This window comes from Equus caballus, chromosome 22, assembly GCF_041296265.1.
Source record: "Equus caballus isolate H_3958 breed thoroughbred chromosome 22, TB-T2T, whole genome shotgun sequence".
Lineage (NCBI taxonomy): Eukaryota > Metazoa > Chordata > Mammalia > Perissodactyla > Equidae > Equus > Equus caballus.
In genome coordinates this window covers 28722270-28734411 of record NC_091705.1, presented here as the reverse complement: position 1 = coordinate 28734411, position 12142 = coordinate 28722270, and the positions used below count along the sequence as shown (strand labels likewise).

At 58.9% G+C, this 12142-nt stretch overlaps 1 protein-coding gene across 3 annotated transcripts in view; it reads right to left on the bottom strand.

Moving 5' to 3' along the window:
• Window positions 1-5095, bottom strand: part of SRC (SRC proto-oncogene, non-receptor tyrosine kinase) — a 49800-nt gene extending 44705 nt beyond the window's left edge. For 2 of the 3 annotated variants that reach the window (XM_023626533.2, XM_023626535.2), the window contains exon 1: window positions 4719-5060. The gene's annotated coding sequence lies outside the window, so the exon portion shown is untranslated. Of the gene's footprint in view, window positions 1-4718 lie in introns of all 3 variants that reach the window. The other variant, XM_023626536.2, reaches the window with a different exon arrangement.
• Between the last annotated feature and the right edge of the window lie 7047 nt (window positions 5096-12142).

The window sequence follows — 12142 nt, the reverse complement described above, 5'->3', positions numbered from 1 at the left end:
CCCCGGAGGCTGTACTGGGGGAAGGGGCAGGCTGGCTGGCTGGGGACAGCCCTGGATCAAAAGACAAGAGATGTGCATTTTTCTGCCAGCTTGGATAATACGTCCTGGGTCTTTCTGGCCTCAATTTCCCATCTGTGAAAAGAGAAGGTCAGAATACATGAGGAATGACGAACTCCCGGCACGTGTACAAGGCCCTCTAACCCTCTGTGCAGACATTACTAGTCTATCACAGCACTCTTTCCCATGAAGCCAAGACTGGGCCTCAGAACGTTCCTCCACACAGCAACCCAGGTCTGGGGAGCTTGAGCCCTGGGCCATCCCAAGAACGGGTAATGTCTGAGCCCCCATGAGGGAGGAGAAGGGAGAAAAACGTCACTTTTACTGAGCATCCAGTAGATCAAGCCACTGGAAGCCGTTGGCTGATTTAATCCCCACAGGGAGGTGTGCAGAGGCTGAAGTCCAGAGGGGCTAAGTGACCTGCCTTTGGACACACAGCTGGGAGCGGGGCCTTGAACACAGCGGAGGCATCTATCGGGTCACCTCCCCAGAAACAGGGACACAGAGCCAGCCAGCAGGTGAGGCCTACGGTACAGCCGCACCCCGTCCTCCCCTTGGCCCTACTAGGTGCACGCCCTATGCCCATTTTACAGCTTCAGAAACTGAGTCACAGGAAGGGGGTGTCAGCTGCCAGAGAAGGAAGGACTCGAGTCCACGTCTGGCTCCTCCCGACCCCTATTGATCGAGTTAATGTGGGCTAAACACTTTATTTCAGTCCTCTTGGGACATCCTGGGAGTCATGACTCATCTTGTCCCCCTTCACAGATGAGGAAACTGAGGCACCCCAGAGGAAGTGCTCCCCCAGGGGCTCAAGTGGAAACCAGAGCTATTTACCATGGAGATAAGGGGGAGGGAGCAGCGGAGGGGAAGTAAAGGGCTGTGGGAACCCAACGGAAGATAGAGGAGCGGGGCCACTTGCTGGACCAAGGCAGGAAATGAGGCTCTGGTCAACAGGCCCAGGGCAGGGGAGGCCCTTTGAAGTGGCTCCAAGGCGGGTAGGGACACGAGCCCTCCAGAGTCCTCCAGCCTCAGTTCACCTTGTCACTTGGCATCTGGGAGACCCTAGGCAAGCAGCTTCTCCCCTCTGGGTCTTAGTATTTACATCCAGAAAATGGACCAAGCTCACCTAAGGCAGGCTTTCAAAAGCTGGCCTAAGCTAGACCGACAGGGCTCTCTCCAGGGCAGCCTCCTTGCACAGAGAGGGCAGGGCAGGACTCAGATCACCCAGCACATAGACAGCTTTGCTGCCAACACCCTTTCCTAGGCTAGTTCTGGCCAGAGCAGCCCCTTCAGACTCAGTGAGATCACCCACTCAAAGCCTTTGCCACACAGCTGGCCACAGGGGACAAACCGACCTGCCTGGGTAGCACCACACAAGGCAGGTCCCACTTCCGGAGGACCTACTGGCCCCAGGCACTGGGCATACAGCCCTCCTTCGACCCTCACCTGATAGGGAGATATCGTCCCCATTCTCAAGACAAGGAAACTAAGTCTCAGAAAGATACAGTGAATGACCCAAAGACACACAAGTGGAGATGGTCAGAACTTGAACCCAGACCAGTCTGACTTGTGAGCCCTGACCACACTTTGGTCTCCAGCTGAGCCCTCCCGGCTCCCTAACTCGCTCCCAGCCTCCAGCCACCCTGCAGTGCACTTCCCCAACCCCTGGCTCTCACTCTCTCCTGCCTTCCTGCCAGTGAACTCCTATTCCACATTCAAAGCCCAGCCTTAAATGCCCTTCCTCTTGACACCTGATCTAGGCCCCCACAGAATACTTGGAGTCCAGCCCATAGATCGATTTCTGCCAGGTGCATTGGCCAGCTCTGTACCCCTGGCCTCCAGCATGGGGCTGTTCACACAGGGGACACCAATCAGCCCAGTGGGAAGACAAAGGCCAAACTCCTCCCCAAGGCCCAACTGGCCCCACATGGTCCAGCCCTGCTGCAAACACCCCTCACTTCACCTCTCATCCACTCCCCCTAAATCTCTGTGCTCCAGACTCACAGGCTTTCCCATTGTTCCTCCACAACAGCGCACACTCCTCACCTCAGGGCCTTTGCACATGCCCTTCCCGCTGCCTGGTAAGCCCTGCCCCTAGCTCCATGTCTGGCCAACTCCTACATGCTTCCTTCAGGATTCCGCTGCACCCCACGCCTCTCCCTCGGAGCCCTGATCACAGCTGCAATTACAGATTCATTTATTTGGCAACTAGTTTGCTACTTGGCTCACCCTCTAGACTCAAATTTCTGGAAGGCCAGGGACCTGTTCACAACTCCCCAGCAAGGCCCCACCCAGGCTGACCGCTCCCCACAACCCCAGAGGCTCTGGGAAGCGTGTGAGCAGAAAGGAAGAGCTGCTGCCCGCTCAGCACCACCTCCTGGAAGCCTCCGGATGCCTCCTCCAGCTCCCACTGCTCGCCCACCCCCACCCCGCTCGCCTGAATTCACAGCCCCTAGGACATAGCAGGTGCTCAAGACAGGGTCACACACGCTTGGATTTAGGCAGGTTTGGGGAAAGGGGATCAACTGAGGACCGAGGGGTCAGGGGACCTGTCGGCAGGTCACTGATCTTCTCCACCCTGGATCCTGGGGCTTGGGGAAGCCAGACAGCCCCGCCCCCCAGGTCACAATCAGGGAAGAAGCACAAGCAGAAACTGGCTGTGAGCCGGGGATAACTCATGCTCCAGGAAGAGGTTAGGGGAGAGGAGGAGAGAGCTGGGGGGCCTTCCTGGAAGAGGTGGGCCTTCAGCTAAACCTTGAAAAGCAAGAGCAGATAAGCAGCTCCTTATTTGGGAGCCCTTCCCGTAGGGACACCTTCAGGAGCCAAGGCTCAGGGGCCACACAGGAGGGCCTGGCAGGCAGTCAGCTGAGAGAGGTGACACACTGTAAATCACATCCCTGGGTGGAAAGACCACATCACCCCACCACCAACGGGCCTCGTGGCCCCTGCGACCACGCAGCAGCACAGTCCCCTCCGACACTGCTGTGCCTCTGGTCCCGTCCCGGGAAACCCCTGCTCCTCCATCACCCCTGGAAGGGTTCAAGGGCAGCCGAACGGGGCTCTCTGAGGTCTGGGTTCTCATTCCAGCTTCAAACTGTGTGGCCTCGGTCAAGCCACTTCACCTCTCTGTGCCTCAGTTTCTCCATCAGCAAATGGAGGATAAACAAGAGTCCCTACCTCACAGGAGGTGCTCAGGAGACATCAGCAGCTGTCACTCTCACTGGCCCGTTCTATACTCAACAAAACTAAGGCCAGAGGGAGCCGCAAGTTCCTGAGGCCACACAGCAGCCGGGCGGCAGGACTACACGGCACCTGTCTCTCCCAAGGGGTTACGTGGTGGCTTTTCAGGCACCGACCCATCCTCTTCTGGAGAGGAGCCCCACGAGGCCAGCAAGCTCAGCCCCACCCGTTGTGGGCAATTCATCCAGTGAAGCGCGCACTTATTGAGCACCCACTACATACCAAAGGCCTGCACGCAGACACATGGATTCTCCCCTGCGGGTCCCCTTTCCACACCCGCAGACTCAGAGGGGCAGCCCTTCGGTCCAGGCCGCCCAGGGAGAGGAGAAGCCGAGGTGTCCCGTCTCCCCAGCCAGGAGGCCGAGAAGATGGTCAGCAACAGGACCAGCTTGGCCCACTGAAACCAAGTCTGACCTCAGCTGCACTGTGGCAGGGCCTGGACTCACCCCAGGCGACGCAGGGACCACAGCCCCAACTGTGCAGAGTCCCTGAAGCTTGGAAAGCCTCACCCGGGGCCACACGCACATGGTCTGTCCACCCTCAAGTCCCCTGAAAACCCCAGAGACTGAAGTGATACCCCACAGGTGAGCACCTCCGGTTCACCCCATCTTTCCACCAGCCGGGTGATCCCAGCCAGGCCCACCTGCCACTGATGAGGACCTCCAGCTCTGAGAGAGCAGGCAGCTGTCTGAGGACACACAGCAGGGCAAGTGGTGGCCCTGTTGAGATTCGAACCCACCCCCAACCCCAGCCTAGGCAGGCAGACGGACCCGGTCTGGTGGCGAGGCCCAAAACTTTTGCCAACTTCTGAGCAGGCAGGCGGCTGGGCCTGCCCAGAAGCGAGGCTGGGGGCTAGGGGCAGCCGGGACCAGACACAGTGTGGCCCAGTCCTTTCCAGGCCAGCGGCACCAGGCCCTACTCGAAGCCCCACGAGGACACAGTGGTCGGTCCCGGTGCCCTAGCCGCGAGTTCCAGCCAGGGACCCCCAGGCCCACCCTGCCGCCCCCTCTCCACCCCCCATCCCGGGCGGGGGGCGCCAGGCCGGGCAGCCGCGGCCAGAGGCGGCGCCGACTGGCTCAGATTTCAGATTTGGCCTAGACCTGGCCGGGGGGCTCGGGCCCGGCTCGCTGCTTCTCAGGGGGCTCGTAGTGGGCGGGTGAGCCGGAGGGGGTCCCCGCGCGGGCAGGACCCCTGCGCCCCCCGCCCAGCCCCCTCCTCTCGCGGCATCACAACAAAAGGCCGCGCCGGCACGTCCCCGTGCGCCCGCCCTGCGCTCCGGGATCGCGGCTCGGCCCTGGGGTAGGGGTTGGAGGGGTGCACGGGGCCCCGCGGCCCGGCGATCCGACGCCAGGGTGGTCCCGGGCGGGGGCTCCCCGCCGCCGGCAGGGACTCGGGGCCGCAGAGGGGCGGGGGGCGCTCACCTGGGCCGGCGGGCGGGCGGGCACACCGGTAGCCAGACGCACGGGAGGGCGGCCCGCCGGACGGCCGGGTGTCCAGCGACGGCGGCCTGGCCGCTCCGGCTCCCAGGCCGGAATGGATTCCGGGCCGGGAGAGACAGATCGGGAGAGAAAGGGAGGAGGAGGAGGAGGAGGCGACGGCCCGGGGAGGGGAAGAGATGGGAGGGAGCGCGCGAGCCGGGAGGAGGGGCCCCGCAGGCCGCCGGGAGGAGGAAGAAGGAGGAAGCGCGCGGGGACGAATTCCCCGCACGTGACCTGGGGGAGACCGGGGCGCGGGCCCCCCACACTCGAGCCAGGCGTCCAGGCGGGGCGCGCGTCGGGGGTGCGGAGGCTTGGGGCGCGGAAGCCCCGCCCCCCACCCGCCCCCTGAGAGCGCCCCACCCTGCGGGACCCCCATCCTCCCTCAAACCAAAACGCCCTCCCAGATTCCCCCCAACCCACCCACCCCGTTTACCCCAAAACCACCTCTCCTGCAATTATTAGTAATAATAATAATAATAACAGCAGCACTAATAGGGCGCTCACTCCTTGCCAGGCGCCATGCTAAGTGGCTCAGGTCGACTTTAAGATCTATTCCCAACTAGCAGCTGAGCTGGTGGGATGGTCGTCTCCATTTTACAGATTAGGAAACTGAGGCACAGAGAAGGAGGTGACCTACAAGAAACAAGCTTTGGACTGTGGGCTTGACCTGAGTTTCCCAAAGAGGGGACTGGGGCCGGAGGGGCAGTGGGGAGAAAAGCAACATTTATTTTAATGGATGTGTTCATTTTAATGTGCATAAAACAAAAACAAACGCAGGACTAAGGCAGCCCGTCAGAAGTCGTGGAGCTCTGGACATTCCTGCCTAGGAAGTGTTTGGTGGCAATGACACTTGCAAATGTGAATAAAGAGGCAAAGTAATCTGGACGCAGGGGGCAGGGCATACAGCAGAGAAAGGGGACACTGAGGAAATGCTGCTCTAGGGCCACACAGCCTCCCCCACCCCTGTCTGATGGCACCTCGCCCCACCACCTCCCGGCCCGGGCTCCAGGGCTGCCCTGTCGGGACGCGTCCCCTGCCCCTGTCTCTTCTCCCGTCCTCCTGTAGTTACAGCCCACAGGGGAAGGTGGGCCCGAATCCAGCTTCCTTCTCTGAACGTTTTCCCATTTCACAGATGGGAAACTGAGGCCCAGCCGGGTCAAATGGCACCAGGCCGGGCTTCTCCTCCTGAGAGGAGCTGGGATGGGAACCCTAGGACATGGGAGGCAAAGGCCTCGGGGTACAAAATAGTATCCAGGAGTCCAGGAATGAGCGAGGCCTCGAGCAGGACCGATCTGGTTCAAATCCAGGCTGGCTGCCCACGGCCGCGCCTTGTACCGGTCCATCGATTTCCCCAGCCCAGGCCCCTCACCCGTGAAACAGTGAGCATGGCCAGAGAGGACTCCCGGGAAAGTTAAAACTGAGGAGTGTGAGGGTGGCTGAGGTTATGCTCAATGAGTGGTAGCTCTTACGGTTGGTAAACTGAGGCCAGAGGGAGAAGGGGCAGCTTGAAGCCCCACAGCAAGTCAGCAGCAGAGGCAGCGCCAGAAGCCAGCCTGGGCTGGGGAAACGGCCGTGCTTGTTTGCAAGGCTGGCTTAAAGATTAACCACAGCTTCCCAGGCTGGAGGAGCAGGCTTCTCAGTCGCCGTTCACTCCTCAGGCGGGTCTGGAGGCCTTTGCCTGCCGCCCTGGGCCGGGGTGGGCTGCGTGGCCAGGGTGTGCTGGAGGTGGCTCTCACCACTGGCAAGGGCGGACTGTGCCCATCTCCTCCCAACGCCACGGTCCATGATGTCACGCTTGGTAGCTTGATGGCTTGATATGAGCCACCGTGGGAGTATTTACACCTTGGAAATCAGCAAAGGCTACAAATCAAGGCTTTTTTTCCTCCCAGAGAGCTGGTTTTTAAATATTTGCCAGCACATCACTAGATTCATCCACAGAAGTTCAGCTGAAAGTTCTGGGCTACTCCTAGAGCTGGGATGACAGAAGGCTTAAAAGCATAGACTTTGGACTCCACAGTCCACAGAGATGGGTTCAAGTCCCATCTCTGCCACTTCCTGGATATGTGACCTTGAGCATGCCATTTCTCTGAGCCTCGGTATGCCAACCTGCAAAATGGGCTGAAGAGAACGCTTCCCTCAGAAGCCTCCCGTGAGGATGACATGAGGAGCTGTAAGCTCCCTGCGTGTGAGATCTCATTACTCACACCCTACATACTTGCTTGGAAGAGCAGGGACAATGGAGACAAGTTTTGGCTCTGCAAGGACAGAGGCAGCCTTCCACCTGGAGCCACCACTGGCTTCAAGGGCTTGGCTCGATGGCAGAGGTTTCAGTGGGCACGTGAGGAAGACGAGGCCGGCCCAGTGGTTGGGAGCATTTGTTATTTTCCACCAGCCCTCTGGGCCTTTGTTCAGACCGTAACCCCCCACATCTCTAGCTTCCCAACCCTCCGTGTCCGTGAAGGTCCTGAGTAAACACCACCTCCTCCAGGACACGCTCCCTAACAAAGCCCTGATGGGGGCACACCCCAAGTCCATTTGGAGTGTGTCTGTCCTCACCCTGAGGGCAGGGACTGTGGCCTGGCCTGTGCCCAGCACAAAGCAGACACTGCCCAGTTGGCTGGAGAGAACACACGGATTAGGGATCCACATACAAAGGCTCAAGTTCCAACTCTTCCATTCATTGACTATGTGACCCTGCCCGCTCTGAGCCTCAATTTACTCATCCATAAAGTGGGGTAACAACCCCACCAACCTCCAGGATTATGCCGACGTAAGAGTCGCTGGTCTGGCCTGGTGGGTAAGTAAGTGACTCGGTGCATTATTTTGCTTAAAACATTATTTGTTAGTAAAATAGCAGCTCATTGCTTCATACCTGCAAATCATCCATCATTGTTAATGGGCAGCAACTTATTGGCCACCGACAGTATACACAGCCCTGGCCCGGGTCTGGAACATCAAGAAGGACAATTTCCCAACTCAAAGCACCCGGCAGATGACAGATGTTATTGGTGTCAACAGTGTCGAGATGGTGAGCACCGGTTGTACTCAATCATCTATTTCCAGAAACCTCCTCTTCCCTTCTTCCCCATCCCTGGGTCAGAGCCACAGCTGAGGGCAGGATGGAGAGCGTGGGGAGAGGCCTGGTCCCACAAGACTGGCAGCAGGCCCATGGGTGAGAGCTTTCCCGTGAAGTGGGATCAAGGGTGCCCCCCACCTCATCCAGGGCCCTGGTGACTCTGGCTCAATGGTGGCCTATTTGCCGCACCCACCCTGAGCCCAGCTCATCCCTGGAGCAGCAAGTGGGGAGCTGGACCCGTCACAGGCACCCAGTGGGAAGTTCCAGACCAGCCCTGCTCTTCCCCAGATGGTTTGCTGTGAGTTGTCTATTCAAAGCCACCAGGCTCAGGGCTACAGGACAGGGTGGGAGAGTGGACAGGCTCCAGCCTGAGACTGTGGAATGGGCTTGGCACCTCCCGTGGCACTGCACTCTACGGTTTACACAGAGATGTCCAGTGCATCAGTGCATCAGGCTCTTGCCAACTGCTCAGGCCTCTCTTGCAGGCCCTGGTCCCCTTCCCTCCTTGTCAGGCCTACCTCCTTGCTGTCCCTCCATCACAGCAGCGCATTCCCGCCTAGAGGCCTCTGCACTTGCTCGTCCCTCTGCGTGGAGTGCTGTCCGCCCCCAGCCCCTGGCTAAGCCTCGCTCTTCCTTCCTCCAGTCAGTCAATATTTACTGAGCATCTACTGTGTGCTAGGTGCTGGGGATACAGCAGTGAGCAAACCAAGTCTGGTCTCTGCCCTCGAGTTGCTCACAGCCTGGAGGAGAAGACAAGTGCGACCAGTGCACTAGGCACAGAGATGGGGCCAGCACTGGGAGCTGGAGGGTCCCCTAACCCAGGATGTGTGTTGGAGTAGGGGGGCTGATGAAGGAGGGAGGTCGTCCATGGAGAGTGTAGACGCCTGCGGAGATGGGACAGAGGGGGTGTTCCAGCCAGAGGGAATAGCATAAGCAAAGACATAGGCGGAAAACACCGCTGGGTCTGGAACTCGGCCCCGCTGATGGAAGGCAGTGCTAATGGAGCACAACATGGTGCGTGGGCTGGAGTGGGGGAGTGAGGTGGGCAGGGTGGCCGGGGTGAGCCCTGAACATCCTTGAGGGCCGGGCGTGGCTCTGTCCTGGAGGCAGTGGGGAGCCCTGGAGCACTGTGACCAGAGAAGGGCCTGGGGAGAGGTGCTGTCACTGAGTGGGAGACAGATGTGGGGCCGCAAGGAGCAGTCTGGAGGCCTCTGCGCTGACGGCGGCCGCAGCCGAGGAGCAGCTGAGACAGAGCCTAGCTCGCCTGGTGTGCATGCGTGGGCACGCACGCGTGTTCCGGGGACCGAGGCCAGGGTGGCCTGAAGGCCTAAGACGCAGGGCACTAGAGATGCGTCCCCCGGCCCCATGAGTCAGAAGGAGCTGGGAGCAGGGGAGCATGTTTGCCCTCAAGGCTGGTTCCTCCAGCATTCCCCCACCCTCCGGGGAAGGGATAGAGACAGTGGGCACCTGAGCGGGCGGAGCCCAAGTCCAACATGCCAATGACGGCATTAACCATGAGCACCGCCCTGCACGGTCGACATCCTCGAGGCCGCACCTGCAGGGGTTGAGCGGCCAGTGCACAGGTGGGAAGGCCGAGGCTGCAGTGCTTCTCCGCCCAGCTCAGAATCTAGAGACAAAACAGGGGCTGTCACAGGCAGAAAAGACCTGCTCGCGTGAAAATGGGAGACTCCTGGCCCCGCCAGCTTCGTGTGAAGGTCGAGTGCCACGAAACTCAGTCATTCATCACAGCACTCCCCTCAGACCACAGTAGAGACCAGAGAGGGAAAGACACTCTCCCAAGGTCACAGAGAGTCACCGGCAGACAGAGCCAGCCCTGCTCCAGCCCAGGCCTCCTTCCGCCATGTCTCAGAATGTTTATGAGAAAAGATAAAAGGGCCCAGGGCCCTTGATCTGCCTGGCCTGGCAGGAGGGCAAAGGGCAGGGCGGAAATCTGCAGCCAGAGCTGTGACCCCCAGATCAGAGGGGGTTACAAACCCGCTGAGCAGAGAGGAGACAGTCTGCAACGGGAGACCTTCAAAGAATAACTGTGAAAACAAGCGTCGCAGCCGCAGCTCTCAGCGCCACGGGCTGAGCTCCAGGCAGCACCCCGTCATCCTGGGGGCTCTGTGTGTGGCGTCTCGTTCATTCTTCACAGCACCACGAGGTCGGGGTATTTGTCTCCAGTGGACAGATGTGGAAACTGAGGCGAGGCGAGGCAACAGGACACCGGGAGGAGGGCAGGACCTCGAATGCAAACCCAGGCAGAATTCAGGCCTCCGGAGCCTGGAACTCAGGAGCTGTGGTTCTGTCCTGCCCTGACCCGCTGGGAGCCGTGGCGGCCGGTACTTCACTTGAGGGGGACAGGCAAGACCCGCAGAGCCCGCCCCAGGCCCTGAGCCCCACCCCCTCCCCAGCCTCGTTTCCCAGGCCTGTCAGGAAGATGGAATGTAGCCACGCTTTGTGGGAGGACTTGGTGAAGTAGATCCTAGAGAAGAAAAAATGCTAATGCTCTACCCGCCCTCAAGGAGGGAGCAGAACTCCCCACTCCTCGGTGAGGGCCGCTCCGAGTGACTTCCTTCCAAGAGGACAGCATGGGGGGGACGCGTGACAAACCCTGCCTTAGCCAGGCCACCAAGGTCGACATCAACAAGGACAGGTCCTGGTGGCGACACGTCCCCTTAGTATGATGTAATGAGAACGGTACCTCACCTCGTGGTCTTCCCCCCAGAGCCCTGATCCCAGTGTAACAATGAGGAAATCATCAGACAAATTCCAATAGACATTCTACAGAACAGCTGACAGTGCTCCTCAAAAATGTAAAGGGCACCAAAAACAAGGAAAATCTGAGAAATTGTCACACCCAAGAGGAGCCTAAGGAGACACGAGGACAAAATATAATATAGTGCCTGGGATGGGATCCTGGATGTGAAAAGGGACATTCAGGAAAAAAACGAAACTCCGAATAAAGTACAGACTGAAGTTAATGATGAGACATCAATACTGGTTCATTAGTTCTAACAAATGTCCTGGACGAATGTAAGATGTTAATAAAGGGGAACCTGGTGCTGGGTATGTGCCATGTTATGTTCTAGAGCAAAGGACAGAATTTGGGGACAGGCAGGCAGCCAAGAGAGCTATCTCTAAATATTTCCTTCTAAAGCTGGGGAAACTGAGGACCAGAGAACAGAAGCGACTTGTGCAAGGTCATACTGCAGGTTTATGACACCTTGGACTGGCAGCAAGGTTTCTTCATTTCACAGGCATTTATTAAATCCCTACTGTATACAAGGCACCAGTTTAGGTCTGCATCACGGTGAAGGCAGGTGGAGAGGTTTAAAGATTTGTCCATGGGTCAGCACCTCCTCGGGGTCAGGTGTCCAGGGACACACACCCTGCCTGTTGGGGGCTCTCAAGCCAGAAGGGGACACAGATGCTGAAACACCCTGAGCAAGAGAGGCAGAGAGCCATGAGCTTCCGGTCCAGAAGCCCCAGCCCCACCGTCTGCACCCCATGTGCCCTTGCTAAGCCTGGATGTGCTGCCGGCTGAAATGGAGCTGGTGAGAGTACAACTCTCAGTGATGCTGAGAGGATCCACTGAGGTGTTGAGGCCAGAGGCACCTGCCGAGTGCCGGGCGCCCTGTGAGCACCCAATGAACAGAGATTCTCTTTTTTCACTTTTAAGTGTGGTCTGAGTCTGGAGAAGCTCAGAGAGGGAGCGATCTGTTAGTTTGCCCTGGTAGGGGTTTCTTGGCTTCCCAGATGAGGAACATTTAGATTGGGTCTTGAAGGATGGGAAGGAGTTTGCCAGGCAGGTAGGATGTGGAAGCTGCAGCCCCAGCCTCCAGAATTCACGATCTAGCCTGGCAGAGAAGGAGATGCGTCAGGCCCCTCTCCCAGGGCATCCACACGTGATGGGACTTCCCCATCTCCTGGCCTTGATGCCTCCCTCCTGGCCTCCCCAGGCTTCGGGGTTCACCCTTGCCTGACCCAAGGGCCAAGACGGCAGGCGATGGGCAAGGGTGGGGGTAGGCGCCAGAGCAGAACAGCTCCAGGACTCGCCTGGAAATGAAACCAGGCCCTGCCGCCCACTCACAGGCTCAGTGTCACTTATACAACTTCCTCCTTCTGTTCCTGTTCAGGAATTACCCAGGGAGGGCCTGTGGTGGTTGGGGGACTGCCCAAAGGCTGGGCCGGGAGCCTCTGTGGGTCTAGTCTGGCCACCCAGACTCCCATACCCTTTGTCTTGTCTGTCTTCTCATTGTCCATTCCTGCCCTCCAACATAGCTTTTCT